Raw genomic sequence first — 18,741 nt, forward strand, 5'->3', positions numbered from 1 at the left:
AAAAAAAATCTTTAGTAAAATCTTTTTTATTTTCTTCTACTTCTACTTTCCTTTTCCTTTTCATTCATTTTTGTTCAATGCAAGTTAATATTCTACTTATTTCATTCCTTATATTAATCTTGCTCTATGAGATTTCCTTTTTCATAAGAGAGCATGCTGAAGAGAAGAAAAAAATGATTTCAAGAAATGTTCTAATTTAATCAATTTATCATGTTTGTTGATGAATCTTTGAGCATTTACGCGAAAAAATACCGAAACGTGCTTAGATTATGTCATACTTCTTTTCTTTGTATTCTACAAGATATTCTACAATTTTTCATATACTTTCAAAACAAAGACGAAATCATTTATTTGAAGCAGTAAAAAGTCATAATCACAAAACAAAAAGACAAACATATTTCCCACATCACTGCTTTTGCCTCCTTTGTGTTACTCGGAGATGAACTGGACATTTTAAAATTTTCTTTTAGTTCTTATTTCTTTAATTTAAAGTTTCAAAATTTCTCACTTTTTTATTATACATATCTAACACAGAGAAATTAAATTCCTCTCTTATTTTCCTTCATAATAGCATTTGATGATGAGGAAGTTGAAAATTATTTCCTTAAATACTCTACAATACGGCATCATTAAATGAAAGCGGAAACCTCAGCAAAATTATATTATAATGAAAATTTAAATCGTTCGAGCTACATTTTAGGAAAAATTATACAGATGCAGACAATATTAAAGAAGGAAAATTATGTTAGAGTTGAATTATACACTTCTACTCAATTGTATTACTCAGTTTTTGCAACTATATTTTCAAAGTAAATAATTTTAAGGATTTTTTTTTTTCCTTTTTAGTGAAATTCGTTTTACCAAAATATATAAATTTGTAATTTCAAGTGTTTGTAAGTTCTTTCAACTCTTATTCTAAAATCAGGAAACATCTCCTAAAAAAGAAGACTAAAATTTACAAAGATTAAAATTCTTTTCAATTACAAAATTGAAAACAAAATAAACTTGTTCAAAATATTCAAGTTTCAAATAAACTTTAAATGCTTTTTATAAGACATTTGGAAATGTTTACACACAGGAAAGAAGTCAGTAATTTGGATTGCAAAAATTTAGAAGGGTTTAGGGATTTTTTTCAATAAAACTCTATTAGTATTTTTTTTTAAATGGAGCCTTTCTTCAAAATGAGACCCACTAAAATCATCCCTGAACACGCTCCTGCTTACACATATAGAATTAATGGTAAAAAATGAGAAATTATATGTAAAACATCAATCATTAAATTAAAGCCAATAAGGGTTTGAATTATGTTCAGAAATTGAATTTGATTTTAGTGTGAATTTGATTGAAGAAATTTGATGAACTATGAAAATAGCAATAACAGCTCAATAATAGCAATAGTCACGCTTGAACATAAATTGCAAATGTTGTTCAATAGATAATTTTGTGTTGAAAAAATTTGTTAACTCAATTTGATATTCATTAATTATGAAAACAAGAATTGTAATGGATATTACATAGTTATATGAGCAATCAAAAAATTATTAAGAAAAAAATCATCAAATAAGTTTGGGAGATAAGAAAAAGAAGAAGTAGTAACAACATTGGTGTGCAAAAAACTGTAAAAAGACGCTTAAGGAATCGTGCTCGGGTTTAATAATTAATTCTTTTTCGTTCTAGCAATTTATCTTCAGTACCTTTTTACACGCTTCATCGATGTTGTTTTATTGTAAAAGTTTCCACTTTTTATATTGATTTATATTCGACTTCCTCATTCACATAATTTAGGCATTCTCCTTTATTTTGTTTTGTCTGACAGTAAAAATGAACGCAATGGTGAAAATGTATGAGCTTGAAAGCCTCAAAGGCATCAAACAGTAATTCTAAAAGTGAAAAAGTTTGTTTATGGTTGTTCATTCTTTTCCATCGTTTCCCGAAACGCCAAAATTATGATTGTTATGCCATAAAACTGAAATTTGATAATGCTCTTAATCTTCACCAAAATTATACGATAAATAATAAAACCATATTGCCTTTATTCTATGTCTCTCTTCATTGCTTTTCAAAGCAATACATATAAATGAACATTATATGACTGACTAGGTAAGAAAAAGTTCATAACATAAATAATTTTTTTTTTTTTTTTTGACAAAAATACTAACGGAAGAAAAACTTTTTTCTTTATTTTCTTGGTTGATAATCCAATTAGAATTTAACGTGGGAATCAAGAATATTTATTCTATTTGTGTTAAAAGAGTATGCAATACACAGGAGGAAATAATGATGATAATGATTATGATAAAATATTAATCAGAAATCCATACATATGTTATTGAAAATGAGTGAAAATCTTGGTCATTTAGCTAGATTCCTGTCATTATCCTTTTTGCTTATGTCTGCGGTAAGAAAGCCTATTTAATACTAAATAGGCATGTGACATAGAATAAAGCGATTTTGTTCGTTCATCCCTTTGTAATAAATGTGAAAATTCTTCATCTCCGATGTTGAGAAAAGGAGCCAACAGTTCCAACAGAGTAACAGTAGTAAAGCAATAGTGGTAGAGATATGTCAAACTGATGAGTATAAATGTATGGAGTAAGGAAAAAAAAAGCTGAAAATGTTTCCTTCGCAGTCATTTATATACATTTTTGGCTCTTTTCTAATGTACACACATAGTAGAGAGCACATGAAAAAAATTCACGTCAAGAAATGTATGCGTGATTTAATGCCATAATTTACAAGCTGAAAAAACAAGAAATTATTGCGAGCTCAGAATCTTTTTATGTAACTGCTTAAAAGAATGAATGAATGAATGGAAAAAATAAAAGTTTTTAGTTTAGTTTTCGGCATAGTTGTTTTACCATCGTTGATAGGTACATTTTACAAGCCATTTCTATGACCCTGATTTACTGCTCTTAAAATCCTAGTCAGCTATTATTACATTGTTATATTTACGCGAGACTTTTTGCGTCTGTATACATTCATACATGAAGTGTTGACAAATAAAGCTTATATTATTGGTCTGTAAAATTTGTCATCCGAACTGGATAATAAGCTTTTACAAAAATATTAAGGGAAAATTAAGGGAGTAGAAATGAATAAGAAGGAATATATCGGTCATTGTGAAAATCAATTTGTATACAACTCTGATTAGAAAATTGCGTTGAAACGTTGAATGATTTAATTAGATTAGATCGCTGAGCATAATTCTAGAAATGGTAACAAAAACAGCCATAAATTACAAAAAACATTCTGTATTCTTTCTTTTCACCTTCCTTCTTGTATTATTTTTATAAAATACTTTAATTAGGAAATGTTAGCACGTTTTTCTTTCTTTTCATTTTTATTTCACGAAAAATTATATTAATATCAAGCATGACAGTTACTGTTGTATTTTTGTTACATTTTAATGTTGGTTAAAATTATTTAATTAAAACAATCATATAGGTACGCTTGAGTTTACATGAAAAAATTTAGGCAAAGGATGGGAAATAAGCTGAAATGTCTCACTTTACTATAACTCTTTTTTTTATTTTTAAACATGAATTTCAAAGTACCTAAACGAAAGCAAAAGATTTGTTGAATACCAATTTTCAAATCAAAACTTCTAAATTCTTTTGGAGTTTTAGATTTTTATTTAAAAAAGAATTTTTTTTTGCTGAGTCCTTTTATTGTACTCTAGATACTACACGATGTTAAAGATTGAAAGAACTGTTAAATGTAAATATTGAAAAGCACTTCGAAGCTTCCAATTTGTAAAGTTAATAATAATTTTGATAGTTTATAAAAGACTTAATTAAAAGTCCAAATTACAGAATATCATGCAATATGTTTATGAAAAGTTTTTATTTACTGGAATATTATTTCCAAGACAAATTATGACAGTTCCAATTTAGGTATTTGATAAATCTAAAAAAAAAAATATTTGAGTCTTTCAAGTATTCAATATGAGCTTTTCAGCCTGTTTTAAAAACAGATTAGAGGGCTCTTTTAAAAAATATCATTTCCTATACTAATGAATCTATGCTGCTATATCTAAAGGCTTTGAGAAAATCTCGGGTAGATTTATTTCTAAGTATAAGATACGTATGTGTATGAATTCTCAGCTTAGCACCTTTCTATATATTTTCTTCTTATTTCATTTCCAGGTTTGAAATTTTATTATGTGATGAAATGAATAAAATTTTATCTCTCACGTAATCTTAGCACTTATCTAATACTTGCATCATTCCACAACATGTTATTTCATATATATGTGGGTCTTTATAGCGGATTTTGAATTATTCGTCTACTTTTAAATTTTTCTCATTTTGACTCCTTTGAAATTGGGGTGGTTTTAAAATAAAAGCTTTTTTATGTCTTAAAGTCTTTCTATCATCTTTCTTACATATTGAATTTTTTTCTCTTTACAATTTAAAAAGTGTAACGTAAAAATCCAAAAAATTAGATTAGTGTTTAGACATTTTTTCATTAAATAAACGCTTGATATACGTTCACTTTCATTCAATACGATTAAAATGAAATCCATAAGTAACACTTGGCACTTGGTATCAATTTATTGGTTTGAAATTCTTTCTCTTTTTTTGTTTATTTCGATTTCGAACAAAAATAAAAAAAAATAAATTGAAATTTCAAATGTATATGAACCGGTGTGAACATTCAAATTAATGCATTCACAAGGTATGATATTCAAGCATAATATTCGGAAGCACGTTCCACACACAGAAGAAGTAGTATTGAAGAAGGAAAATTGATAGAATAATAACTACGTTCTTTTCATACAGATATAAAAAAAATTTTACTTATGATAATTTTCCTCTATTTTAAATTTTATTCTACCACAACCACATATCGAATATATCGATAAAATGATATAAATTAAATTTAATAGCGTAGACACTTTTGCAAATTTGAGATCGAAAAAGCTTTTATATTATCTTTAGTTATATGTAGTGGAATTATTATAATAAATTATTGAATTTTAGTATCGGTGAACAAATAGAAAATATTATTACTAAATAACTGTAACTGGTATAAATAGAAAGGAGATATTCATGAAGTAGGGTAAGAGTATGTGCAATGTGGTGAGAATAAAAGTTTTAAAAGTTGGTCTTGTATTGCGATATAAAGTAATATGTTAATACTTAGAAATATTTATTTATAAACGATGTTTGTTGTTGTTGCTTAACCAATGCACGAACGAAGGTAATTTATGACTCATAATTTCATACCTATTGCCTCTACTTTACAACACTATTTGTTGTTTAGAATTTACATGTAGGAAAAGTTATTTTGTAATTTTGTACTTGATCAAAATTGCAATTTTTTCCACTACGAGCTTCTGCATGTACGGAACAACAAAAAATCCGAGAAAAAAATGAGCAAAAAATCAACCAAAATCTTTCATTAAATTTTTTATTGTATGATTCATTTCTCAAAAAAAAAAAAGTTGAGAATACACATTAAGTTATACATTAAAAGCTTTTCAATGAATTATAATATGTCACGTATGTCAGAGCAGTAAAACAGAAGGTAGGAAAACTCTTGCTCGTTTTACATTTCATTTTGTGCTCTTTTTCATTCATTTCCTTTGTTTTTGCTCAACTCTTATCACAAGTGTAGAATTTCCTTTATGCATTTTTATTATTCAAACATGCATGTGCTTATAAGTTAATGAAATATTTTCGATGCTTATGAATTTAGAAAAAGTAAACATTTGTGCATTTGTTGATGATAAATTATGATTTTCATTAGAATATCATCACTTTTTGATCTAAAACTAGTCAATTAGTCTCAAATTTTATTCAATTTCAAATTCATTAATTTCAAAATATTCAGCGAAATTTGCAAATATTTAATTAAATTCAGAAATATTAAAATTGCATAATTTAAAAATTGCTCTCTACAATAGTAAATTATCAATTTTATATATTATGTACATGTGTCACCGTCAATTCAATTCGCAATAATTTTCCGACATCACGTTTGTTATCCTTCAATTTTCATTCATTTTCTTCCTTATTCCGAAATTACTCGTAATACATTCTTGCTTCATGTCTTTTTTGGTTACTACTAAAACGAGAAATTTTTATTCATGAACCTTATCCCCACCATAAAAGAACATTTTTCACTCTTTGCTCCCCACTACATTATTTTTTTAAAAAAATTCTCTCATTTTCTCTCATGATTTTCTTTTCTCTGAGTTTTCTCTGAAGTTCAGACAGTTTTGTATGTTTACCTTTTTCAGTGAAAAACCATAAAGTTAGAGGAAAAAGAAGAATATATGGGAAAATTCTTGTGACATAGTTTTAACGAAAAGTTTTTTTTGTACCATTTTCTCTCAATTTTTCAGGACCAAGAATACATATTTTAAAAGACTTTAAGATTTACTTTTGAGCTATCATCTTAAAACACATTCCATGTTAGCAATGAATTTTAATGCTTTTTGTTTAGATTATTTTCTATCCATCTTCTGTATACTACTTACAATAAACAAACAGAAGAAATGATGAGGGAAACTATTTTTCTCACAAAACAATCTTTTTCATCAAAAAATAACAAGTAAAAAGAATTCGTAAGTATCAAAAAGTTTTACTGACTTGATTACAATCTTTGTAAAGAGTACAAAGTTGAAATGTATCAAGTGTCTGTCTGAGTTATCTGAATTAAAAGTTTTTCATCTTATTCGAATAAATAGACAAGAGTTAAGGAGTGAATCAATTCCTTAGAAACTACATGTAGCATTTACGAAATAATATTTCAATCGAGATTTTTCTTTCTTCGTTCTTTTCATTCTTCCACATAATTCTTTTTATGGTGTAAGAAGTATGAAAAGAAGAGATTTTTATAACTTTATTAAAAGATTTTTTTTTCTATCTCAGATTTTACTCTTTTTAAAAAAACAAGAAAATGTAGCAATTCTACAAAGTAATTAGGAGCAGGAATTTTTAGATAATCAAAAAATACAGACAGAAAACAGGTTGAGCATAATTTTCCGTAGAAAGAAAGAAGGATGTTAATTGAAATTCAAGAGATGGAAAATTTTAAATTCATTCAGAAAAGCGGTGGAAAATTGAGCTTTTAGCACAAAAAAAGAAGAATTAAATTACGTTAATGTTTACATTCAAAACAAACGAATTAAGCATTCATTGTGAAATTATGGTGTAAATTTTATCTTTTTGACTGAAACTTGACTGAATCGCAAAGTCAAGCCATATACTCAAAAGTTATTGTTCTGCAATAACTTTTTGAATTCTATTGAATTTTTATAGACAGCACTATAATAGTTTTTGACTTCCTAATTACTTACAAATTCAACCCATAGTGTTTACCAAAATGTTAAATTTACAAGTGAACGGCCCTTTGCAAGTCACTGATTTATTATTTTTCCAACTTAAAATGCTATATTACATGTTTGTTAATTCCGGTGGTTTGTATGAGAGAAGTAAATGTATAAATTGCTTGTCTCCCAAATAAGTTTATAAAATACGGAAGGAGAAAAAAAAAAACTAAAGCCATTGTCAATTTTTCAACAAAATTTTCTACTAGAAATCTGAAGAAAAAAGAAAACAAACTAAGGAAGGAAGTGAAAAGAGTTTTTGCACAAAATGTCTGTTTAAAATTTCCGCTCAAAAATTCAACTTGAAAACTTATTCTTTACCAACAGCAGATCAAAAAGTTCCTTTTTTTTTAGTTTTCAGTTTCATGATTAATTTTAACAGCACTAAAGCAAAAGTTTTTTTTGGTAACAAATTAAATATTGTAAATTGATAAAATGACTTAATTAATTTTCAATAAACGTCAATCAATTTTGTTTTATCCATAAATCATCAATAATTGATAAATGTAGGTATGTATGCATGTTTTTGATAAGCAAAACCTTCCCTCTTAATTATGACTAGAGCACTAAGAAATAATAAAAAATTTCTATATTGAAATGTGCGAATTGAAAAATCTATTTCATTTTGACTATCTTCGCTTTTATTTTACTTTTTCTATATTATGTATATTTTTTATGTTGAAATGGATTTTTCGATGTCATTTCCAATTAACTTCAATTTTCCTTTCCAAAGACCCTGAGATGGGTTCACATTAATCTACCTAATACAATATTTCAAGGCAATTGACGTAAATTAATACCATGAAATGGCAAAAAACGAACAGATTTTACTTCCCATTTCACTTTCAATTAACTTAAATTACAAATCTGCATCTATCTCATCAATAATTCAATTCGTCAGTAAGAGCATAAGATGGATGAAAGTAGAAAAAGGATCAATTTCAATTCATGATTGAAATTTATAACACTATCTTTGTTTCATTCATTTATTTCATATAATAGATTTTGTCAAACTTTATGAATTTTTATTTTTCTGTAAGAATTAATCATGAAGTTTGTTAAACTTGAACATTCCAAGATACCAATCTAATTTGATTTAACAAGTAGACAGTATAAGTTAAATATTTGAAATTTAAACTTAATTTTGACATTTATAGGATTTATGGTAGATGAATGAAGAAAGTGCTTTGTCATTATGAAAGATGCCCGTATCTTCATCACTTCCTTTCTTTGCAATTTCATGTTTACCTACATACGAACGTAAAAGAAATCTCTTCAAATACACTTATTGAATGTAGATAAAAAAAATTAAATCTATGAATGAGAGCGAGCTACTAGATGATAATAAAAAAGAAGAAGGCGGAAATGCAAATTTTCAATATACATTGGAAAGTTTCCTGCTTACTCATGCTGAAAAATAAAAGAATTCAATGTTTTTTTTTTTTCACAGATTATACAATTTTCTCTAGTCAAAAGCAACATTATTAAGCATGTGTTTTGGGATTCGGAAATATATATACATGCATATGTGCCTATGAAAATTTCAAGAATCTAGATTATAAATTACAAGTAAAAATTCCACAACAAAATACATGTAGAACTTTTACTTACTTTCTCTTCTTCTTTTTTTGTTATTTCTCTCATATTTATTTTCTCACTCTACTTCATATTACTCACAAGTATTCAACAATGCATGATAGTTCAACTATCAAGAAGTGATAAATCTTTTGTTATTAAAGTTTTATTGTATTTTTTTTTTCATATTACATTTTTTTCTCTCTCAAATTTTCTCTATGGATGAAAATCACATACATTTAAAATTTATTTTATGTCTGCTTCTTCATATGAAGAATTCCCATCGTGTATGTCTACCTTTTTCTTCTTATTTTCCTTGATCTCATTCGCATGAGGGAATTGCAGCCCTATAAATAATAAAAAAAAGAGAACCTCTCTACTTTAAAATCATACACACATATAATAGACAGCATGTGCATTTTATGGCATACCATTACAGATTTTGAGATTTTCACATTACTTTTCTCGAGATATTTTGTATATGGAATATATTTATTTATCTATATGGATTAAAATTTTAAATTTTATTAATAGAATGTTTCTTTATTTTCCATTTTTTAAAAAACTTATTTTCAATTGTTTCACGAAAATTAATGCGCTATAAAACTTCAATAGAAAAACAAACAGTCTGACAATTGAATTACATATAAACTAACGTTTCAGTGCATTAACTTTCTTCCTTCTTTTTAGCATGAGTAAATGTTTCTGTGCATATGTGTATGATACGAATGATTTTATATGACTTTAAAAGCTGACATTTTTCAGTGTATTATCGTACATCCTGTTTCTATCATTTAGCTAACGACTTTGTCTGGTGAGGCAACATAACGCTTCATGATCAAATGAAAAAAAGGGAAATTCTCCATTTCCGCCAATCTCCGGTTATTCGGTTGTTCTATCTCTATTTTAACATCCGAATACAATTCTTTTTTGCGCGTTTTATTGTTTCCATTTATTTTATTTTATTTTTAATTTTTCTCACTGCAATACAAGTTAATTAATTTTTCGTTATCATGATATTATGAATTTCAAATTTTAAATGATACATTCTAGTATATTCATAGAAGTAGTAGCCAACCCTAGAATCACTACTCAATTTTTCTGCCTTCTTTCTCGTCTATGACGGTCATATAGAAATGTATTATCTATCCTGAAAAAAAAACTTATTTTTTTTGCTATGTATGTTTGTATCCCATTTATTTTATGACTCACTCGACAGTAGCAAAACACAATTATCGTGAACTTTTGTGATAGTAATAAAAATTTTTCGTTTCAACGTTTGTTCGCTAAATGTCCATTGTAATTTTCCTTCTCACCTTCGAAGGTGACTCATCTTGCATTTGAAATTTTTAGACAACTTACTAAGGATCTTTGCTTTATTCATGCTTTGTGTGAGAGAGAAAAAAAAAATCATTATCATTTTCATTTATTACCATTATTATTTTTATTATTATATTCTTTAATTTTAATATTCTTTGTTGCAGCCGTTGTTTGTAAAAAAGTGATTATACAGTATAAATGAAATTTTTTTATAATGAAATGAAATGAGTTTGAAAAATCAAAATTATAAAGAATAAAATTTTATTAAATATTAAATGTCTTATCAATATGACAATATTTCTAAAGGTTTAGTTAGCGAATAAATTTTGATAAATGAATATTCAATATTTAAGTCTGAAGCGATGACAGGCTATAAAATAAAAGCTTTTCCTTAATTCTATCTTCGTTTTACACTCTCAATGGAAGGCTAAAATGCTATTATAATACAGGGCAATTTTACTAAGCAAAAACGGCAAAAACTTTTTTAATGACAAGTAAAATGAAATATTCATATGGGGATACATAAAAAGTTTCTCCAGTAAATATTTTTCTTATGTGTCATCAATGCTTCGTTCTTCTACTTATATTTAAGCGCATTTTTTATTACTTTAAAATGACAAAAGCACCTGTGTGTTCTAAGTTTTTGATCCCTAAACAGCTATCAATATTAATAACTTTTATAATTTAAGAGTCATATATCATATCACATAATCATAAAAGATTGCGTAAAAGTTTAAAATGAAATGAATATTTGATCCTTTAGAAATATCGTTTTTATTATTTATTTATGAAACATTCAGAGATAAAAATGAATTAATTCTTAAAAAACTTTTCCATAAAAAAGAACTGGAGAGTTCAGGAAATCGAACTATGCATATTGGACTTTAAAAGTTCAATGATCAAATTATTGCACATTTTCCCAAAATTAAATGAATTTAATGGTTTTACATTTTGGTCAATGGCATAATTCGTCTAAATTAACTTAAATTATTAAACTTAAAACTGAGTTTATCACAATTATTTTTGAAATATATTTTGTAGGATTGTCCCTGAAATCAATTTAATCTTTTCTTTACCTTTTTTTCTTTTTTTTTTTGAACATTATCCTCCTTTATTAGGTGTAATCAGTCAACTCCCTTGTGGCCATTTAGAGACGTATAAGCCATGAAGGTGTAAAGAACAAAATAAAAATAAACAGTAGATTTAGTAAGAAAGATAAATTGAATTGTAATCTGATTTTTTTTTGTGTTTTTATTGTTTTATATGATTATGCATGGCTAAGAACGAAAGATTATATTTTTGTCTGATAATGAAGAAAGCTTCTTCGCTAAAAAATATAAACACGTTTCTTGGTCCAAATTGTCAAAAAAAAAAAAAAAAAATATTGTACAAAAACACAAAGCTATATATTCTGTGGCATTGAGAACGATTCATGCATCAATTAAAATGACATGAAGGCTTAAATTTAAGCTTTCTGTATGAAAAATTTACTATAAATCGTATACCTCAAAACCAATTGTATTATTTGTTAAAAATTATGCATCGCTCAATATTTTTTGTTTAAAACTGTAAATTCATAAAAAAAATCACTTTAAAAAAATGAGAAAAATGATGTTTTTATTCAATCATATTTTTTCCGTAAATATAAAAATTAATGCATTTCTTTCATTCATAAATCATTGTAATTTTTATCTTCATTTAATCTGCGTATACAAAAGGGTGTTGATAAATGAATAAAATGGATCATTTGATTAAGGGATTTTACATGATTAATGAAAAAAGGACGTCCAGCGGCGTGATGAGAAAGACATGAAAAAGTGGTATAATTTAAGTATATGAATATTATTTCCTCTAAAAAAGTGCTTTTTTACTCTCTTATGATATTCAATATTCTAGATGATAACATCTTTTGTTTCGTAATAAAGACTTGTTTTTTCTTATTTTTAAAATAGAGCACAATCACTCTTTTTGTGGATTTCATTATATAGAGATGCATAAATGAAGTATCGAAGTTTTTCATCTTTTATTATATTACCCGAGCGACACAAATGATGAAGGTTTCGCTACCAAGCGTTTAAAGCTCTGCCAAATCTCTTTTATTTGGTGTTAAAAAAGAGGTTTAGCGGATACTTCTTTATTTTTGTTGCTCAGAATTGATATTAAATTCTTTTAACATATTTTATACATTTTCAAAAAAATCAAACATTTTTTATGGCACAATACCTAAAATAGTAATTCTTGTTCTTTATTTACAACATTACACACAATTTTTATAAACGTAATTATTGTGAGTAATTTTTCTTATGATCCCATAAGGAATTGATATTGAAGGAATCATAAATTTTGATATTCAATGAATATGTGTGTATACATATGAATTTTGTTAAGTGGTAGGCATACATGCAAAAATTGTGTATGAATAATTTATATGAAAACATTTTCGCACTTCCATTATCATCGATATAATTTTCGATGTGAAGATATTTCTTATTTAAAGAGTAAATAAATAAATTATTATACACTGAATTTTTTAGCTTCTTTATTGGAAAGCATATTGAATGCAAAGTATCGACACATGTAGCAATTTATATTGCACATGTTTCTTAAATGCGAACAAATTTATTTAAACAGAATATTAATATTTATAAAAGAATTAAAAATATCTTTTTTAATCAAAATTGAAAATTTTCTGACATTTTTAAAATCATTTTAAAAGATTTAAACATCATATGGAAATCGCAAATCATCATCGTATGAATAATTTTTTGCACAATTTTGTTTTCGATCTCATGGTACAATATCATGCTAAAGTAAACGATTTACGTAAAATGTATATCCATGTACGTATACATGAAAAATGTGGTTCAATATAATATCGTATTGTTAACTGAAAAAGGCATTTTCAGCGAAGCTCCGAAAGTATGTGCGAAAACAAAACAAATCGACTTTTTCAATTATTTATGTACTGACGCTGAAACATTTTCGATAGGCAGGCAAAGGCAGTTAAGTGAAATCTGCAAGAGAAATTGCTTATCTTTTTATTTTAAAGAACGTGTATTTTTCGGTCAATTTGTCTTCAATATTTCAATAATCATAAGGAATGTCAAATAAATGTGCAGACATATAATTTGTACAAACAACATTACAGAGCAAGCAACCAACAATTGAAGCCTTTTGTTGTACCCTAAATTCTTCATAATAACATTGTTGCAATAAGTAAGGAAGTGACCATTACTAAACTAACTTGATGTTGTTAAATTACTTTTTAAGGATTATTTTTTAATGGATGCGTCTAACAACAATCTATTTCAAAAGCTTTTCTAACGCTTCTCATACGCTAAGGCATCAATGTATGCTCACATTTTTGCCATCAATTTTGTATTATGAATCATGGTGTAAACAAAAAAGCTTATATGGTCTATTTTTCATTCTGATTTAGAAAGTTACAGATTTTACCTTTAAAATTTTTTTACACTTAGTGAAAGGCAAGTTTTTTTACAACACATATGACCTGTATGAGATTTAAATCAGCTTTATATGTGAACGAAAGCAAAAATGAATATAACATAGATATAAATGTCACATTAAATAAAACGTGATAAGTTGATGCATCACTTTCATTTAATTGTCATGCTTTCATTTTATTATGCAATGTTTTAATAATAAATTTAATTTTAATTGCTACTGCAATGTGGAAATTGAGCCATGGCTATCAGTTTTCAAAAATATCATTTAATTAGATGCGTTCCGCTATGCTATGCGCGAATTAATCTATAAATATAGATTTTATTTTCGACAATTTTCACCGCAGATGAGTAAAGCTGTGGTTTTCCGCAAAAATATGTATAATAAAAAAGTGCAATGCTAATGAGCAAACAAACAAACACAACTGTTCCATTCCTAATTTTTAATAATTCACACACATTTTAAATCCTCTTTTTAATTTAAAAATAATTTTTGTTCGAACAATAATGTGCTAAAATTTTCAGAATGGCAAATACCATAAAGTGAGAATATGTATTTTGGGATTCGGTTTTAAAATGTTGTCGATTTGGTTAGCATTTTGAATTCTTATTTTTAAATGCCAATGCTGAAGCCTGACCTGAATATTTTCATAATTGCAATCATAACATAAAAAATTATCCTCAATATGTATTAACGAATCAATTTAAAAAATGAAATCTTCTCTTTTAAAATTCAAGATAATTTTTCTCCTGCAATTTAATCAAAAATTTAATAATTTATTTTAATTACCATTTTAATTTGAGTGATATTGTCAACATTATCAAAAAGTGTCATAAAGCTTTCTCAATTGTTTATTCTAATTATTAATATAATTTCGGTCGTTAGTTTTTCTGTCATTCTACTTATTGTGTCCTCTTTTTAGAAATACCAAATTTACTTAAGAAACCTTTTTTACCAGAATCGTGAAACTTTTTGAGATTTGTAAACAAGTTTTGAAAATTTCAGATCTCAGAGATTCAAAGCTTTTATATTAATCACTATAGAAGCTCGTGCAACCGTTAAATTAAAATCTCTTACAATGCTTGTTGGAATTTTATTCTAGTTAATTAATAAAATATAAATCATTTCTCACAATTATATCCTAATCAAACATTTCGATTTTCAGACATTCGAATTTTATACAAAAAAAGACAAAATGTACTTTTAAAGAAATATTTATATTGCATTATAAGCTCTGCTATGCAGACTATCTCAGAATAGCAGCCAGCTCCAACTATAATAATTATTATTATTATGATTAGCATAGTTATATGAAGCTGTGTACGTTTGCAACATTCTTGCACGCATAGTTTCTGTTATGCTTTTTCATGGTTTTGTATGTTTGCTTCATAAATTATCAAATTATAATTTTTGGACAGTATTAAAACGTTGCATAATAATTCATAGTTGACTTTACCGTCGAGATGCAGTTCATTTTCATGTACTTATTATGTACGTGAATGTAAAATATTAAATCTGTGTATTATTTTTTGGATAAAAAATTAAAATAAAAATATTTTTCGTATTTTAAATGAAAGTTATTAAAACGATTTAGGAAAATTGTTTACAATTTTATCTTTAAATTATTCATTGAAGATTTAAGTATTGTGCTGGTTTTGTAATGGATACATATGAATGCTTGGAAAATCGTTTCACGTGTTAATATGGATTTATGCTTTTTTCATGGTTTAACAATCCTGAATTTCTCCTGTAACAGTTCAAATAGAAATGGAAGTCATTTTAAAAATTTTAAACCGTAGGAACTATAAATCTTTAATCGGAATCGACAATTCTGCATGCATATGAAAGGCATAAAAGAAAGCTTTCCAAATTACGTGAACTCTTATCTAATATCAAGACTCATATTTTTGCAAAATGTTGCTACGTACATGTCCTACATATACTCCCATACCATCCAGCATATACATTGTGACATTAGAATGGCAGGTATGGCAGAAGTGTCAGTTTCATGAAAATGTGGTAGCAAAAATGAAAAAGACAAGAGAATTTAAATGATTTTTTTGCATGGATCATTGCATAATATTTTAATAACTCACATATTTGCCGATTTTTCCTATTATCAGTTACGTTTTTTAAGTTTTTTAAAAGTGCTCATAATATAATAGGAATATGTTTGATTTTTTTTAAACATGAAGAATCGACGAAGCATAAAATAATTTTTGGCATCTTTCATTATTTGAAGTGTTGAAGAAAAAAATATTAAATTTTTTTTCATTACGTAAAGTATAGAAATCATAAAAAGAATTAGAACATAAAGAAGGAAAAAGCTTTGAGTAATAAAATCATAAACCAAATTCATTACATTAGAAATTTTTTGATACGCGCAAAAGTCAGTAGTAACAGAATGGAATATTTATATTGAATGTTTAAATTATGTTTGCTTCATATTGGTCTTTCTCTCTTTTCTTGCTTGAGTTGTAATGATTTAATAAAATGTAAAAAACATTTTTATGTACTGTACAAGAATTTTATTAAAAAGTTTTCTCGTCAAAATTTTCCTTATAAATCTTCATAATTTCATTTATTACACTTGCAATTTTCTATTATCTTTTATGTTTTCATATTCGAAAAAAACATTCTATCCTTAATAGAAATATATAGCAGAAAGGAAGAGCAAAGAATTCACGAAATTCATTTTTAAGAACTTAACGTTGATGAATGGAATGAAGTTTGTGGGATGTAAAAGCGCATTCTTCGAAAATGTAAAACTTATGGTATATTCAAAGTTATAGACAGTTAGTCAATTTTTGTACTAAATCATTGTGTATGGTTTAAAATCATGAATGTAAGAAAATTCAAATCATATCACGGGAACGTAAGTGCTTGAAAGATATGTTGCTTTTGGCAACGTAATTCGAATAAAAACAAATAAACAGATTTAGAATGATACTAGTATATACATTCATTCCTACGGCATTTAGGAAATCGAGAGTAAAATTGAAGCTTTATTTATTTTTTTATTCGTTTTGAATATATCAGTTATTTTGAGATATGTTATTTTTTTCAACAAAATGTTTCTTCTGTGGCTTATAAAAGTAAATATCTTTGTTCACAAAAAAATCTCTTTCATTTTCATATTGTATAATATAATAATAATATGCGCCGAGTGTCACTTTTGAGCATACATATGGAAAATATATGAATATTTTATTTGACTTTTGAGTGTAAAATTATTCAACATGAAGTACTTTTGTATTTTAGCCTTAATAAAGTTCACTGTATTTTTTACTAATTTTTCTGCAATATTTAACTTTTTAAAAAATTATGTAGTTAATGGAAATTTAATGTCCAGTTGATGACTAGTTCTAATGTATTTTTGTCAACTCGGGTTAGATAAGTATGCTCATCATGTGTGAAGAATAGATTTATTTAAGATAGTACAAATAAATTACTATAAAATCTTCCATCCAAAATTTAAAAATAATTAAAGTTCCTGTTCTTAAGGATGTGATCATTTTACTTGTAGTTCCTTTTTGTAAATAGAAACCAACATGAAACTCTATAATCGTGAATAAATTTACAACAATAAAATATTACAATTGGAAAATCCATTTTCAATTTTCTGCATCATTGCTTCATTTCTTTTTATAGCTTTAGATAATAGAAACAATAATTGAATGTTACCAACAGTTGAAAGGAGAAAAATTCAATTTTCTTATAGTTCTCAAGTTCGAATAAGTTTTTTTTCTTCTGTTTTATTATTCGTGTATCGTAAAGAAAGATTTGAGGTGCAAAGAATGTTAAAGTTGTTACATTATTTAAGAAAATTATTGAATCATTCAACATGTAGCTTATCAAATAAAATCAGTCATTTAGGTTTTAAAGAGTATTTTTTTATGCAACATTAATGTTTTGTACAAAGTTATCAGATTTGGTGGTATCAGTTGTTAAGCATAAAACTGAAGGTTACTTAATGGTTTTATAGTAGTTGTCAGTATGTTCCAAGAAGATATCCTAACTAAAGTATAGATAAGGCAAATGATATTTCGTGTTCTTTCGAGCATCAAACATGCAATTTCCATTATGCTTTTCCCATAAAAACATTCCTTTCTTTTCCATTCAATAGAAAATAAAATAAATAGTAGCGAATATTTTTGGATTAATATTTTGATGCCGTAAAAAAGTCAAATGGACAGAACAAGTTAGTATAAAGAATGGAGTAATGAAGATGAAAAAAATATATAAATTTTCCAACAAAAAGAATTTTTAAGCTTTTCTGGATCATAAATTTCCATTCACTTCTAATTTTCATTAATTTTTATATAGCAATTCAAATGCGGCACAAGAGGCATAAATGAAACATTCATGCATAAAATTTTTGCATAACAAACTAAAATTATTTCATATGTGAGTATGTTCCAAGAGCATAAATGGGAATGAGAACAATTTAATTCTTTCACATGCAAAAATTTTCTAAAATTTCATATATTCTTGTATGAATGTATAGATATAACATATCTGAGAAGTGTAAAGAGTTTCAAATTTTTTCTTTCTCATACGAATGTGTAAAATGTGAAAAGAGCAAGCTGTGATAAAATATTGCACAGATTTTTTTCATTTCTTGCCTTTTCTTCGTTTATATAGGAAAATATTTGAGCAAAGTCTTAATATAGTATTGTGGGATATGCATTATTATCTGAAAGTGTGCTTCGGCATATTAATAAATCACATTTCAATTGCTTCTCCTGATACCTTGAAATCATGCTGACTCGTCATATAAAAATGCATTGTGCTTTACATATAAGGATAAAGTAAATGATGAAGTAGAGGCAATTTAGCGAACAAAACGGTGTTGAAAGCAGTAACTAACTGCATGTTGGATGTGATGTAGAAAATTTAAATATATGTATAAAGATTTCAAAAACAGAATTTTCAACATTTTTTCATACTTGAGTATACTTGAGTATATAAATTGATGCACATATGTTAATATTATACTATCCCTAATAATTTGTCATTGATTTTATTTTATGCTTTACATACTG

This window comes from Chironomus tepperi, unplaced genomic scaffold, assembly GCF_022539635.2.
Source record: "Chironomus tepperi strain 1889 unplaced genomic scaffold, CSIRO-AGI_Ctep_v1 contig_219, whole genome shotgun sequence".
Lineage (NCBI taxonomy): Eukaryota > Metazoa > Arthropoda > Insecta > Diptera > Chironomidae > Chironomus > Chironomus tepperi.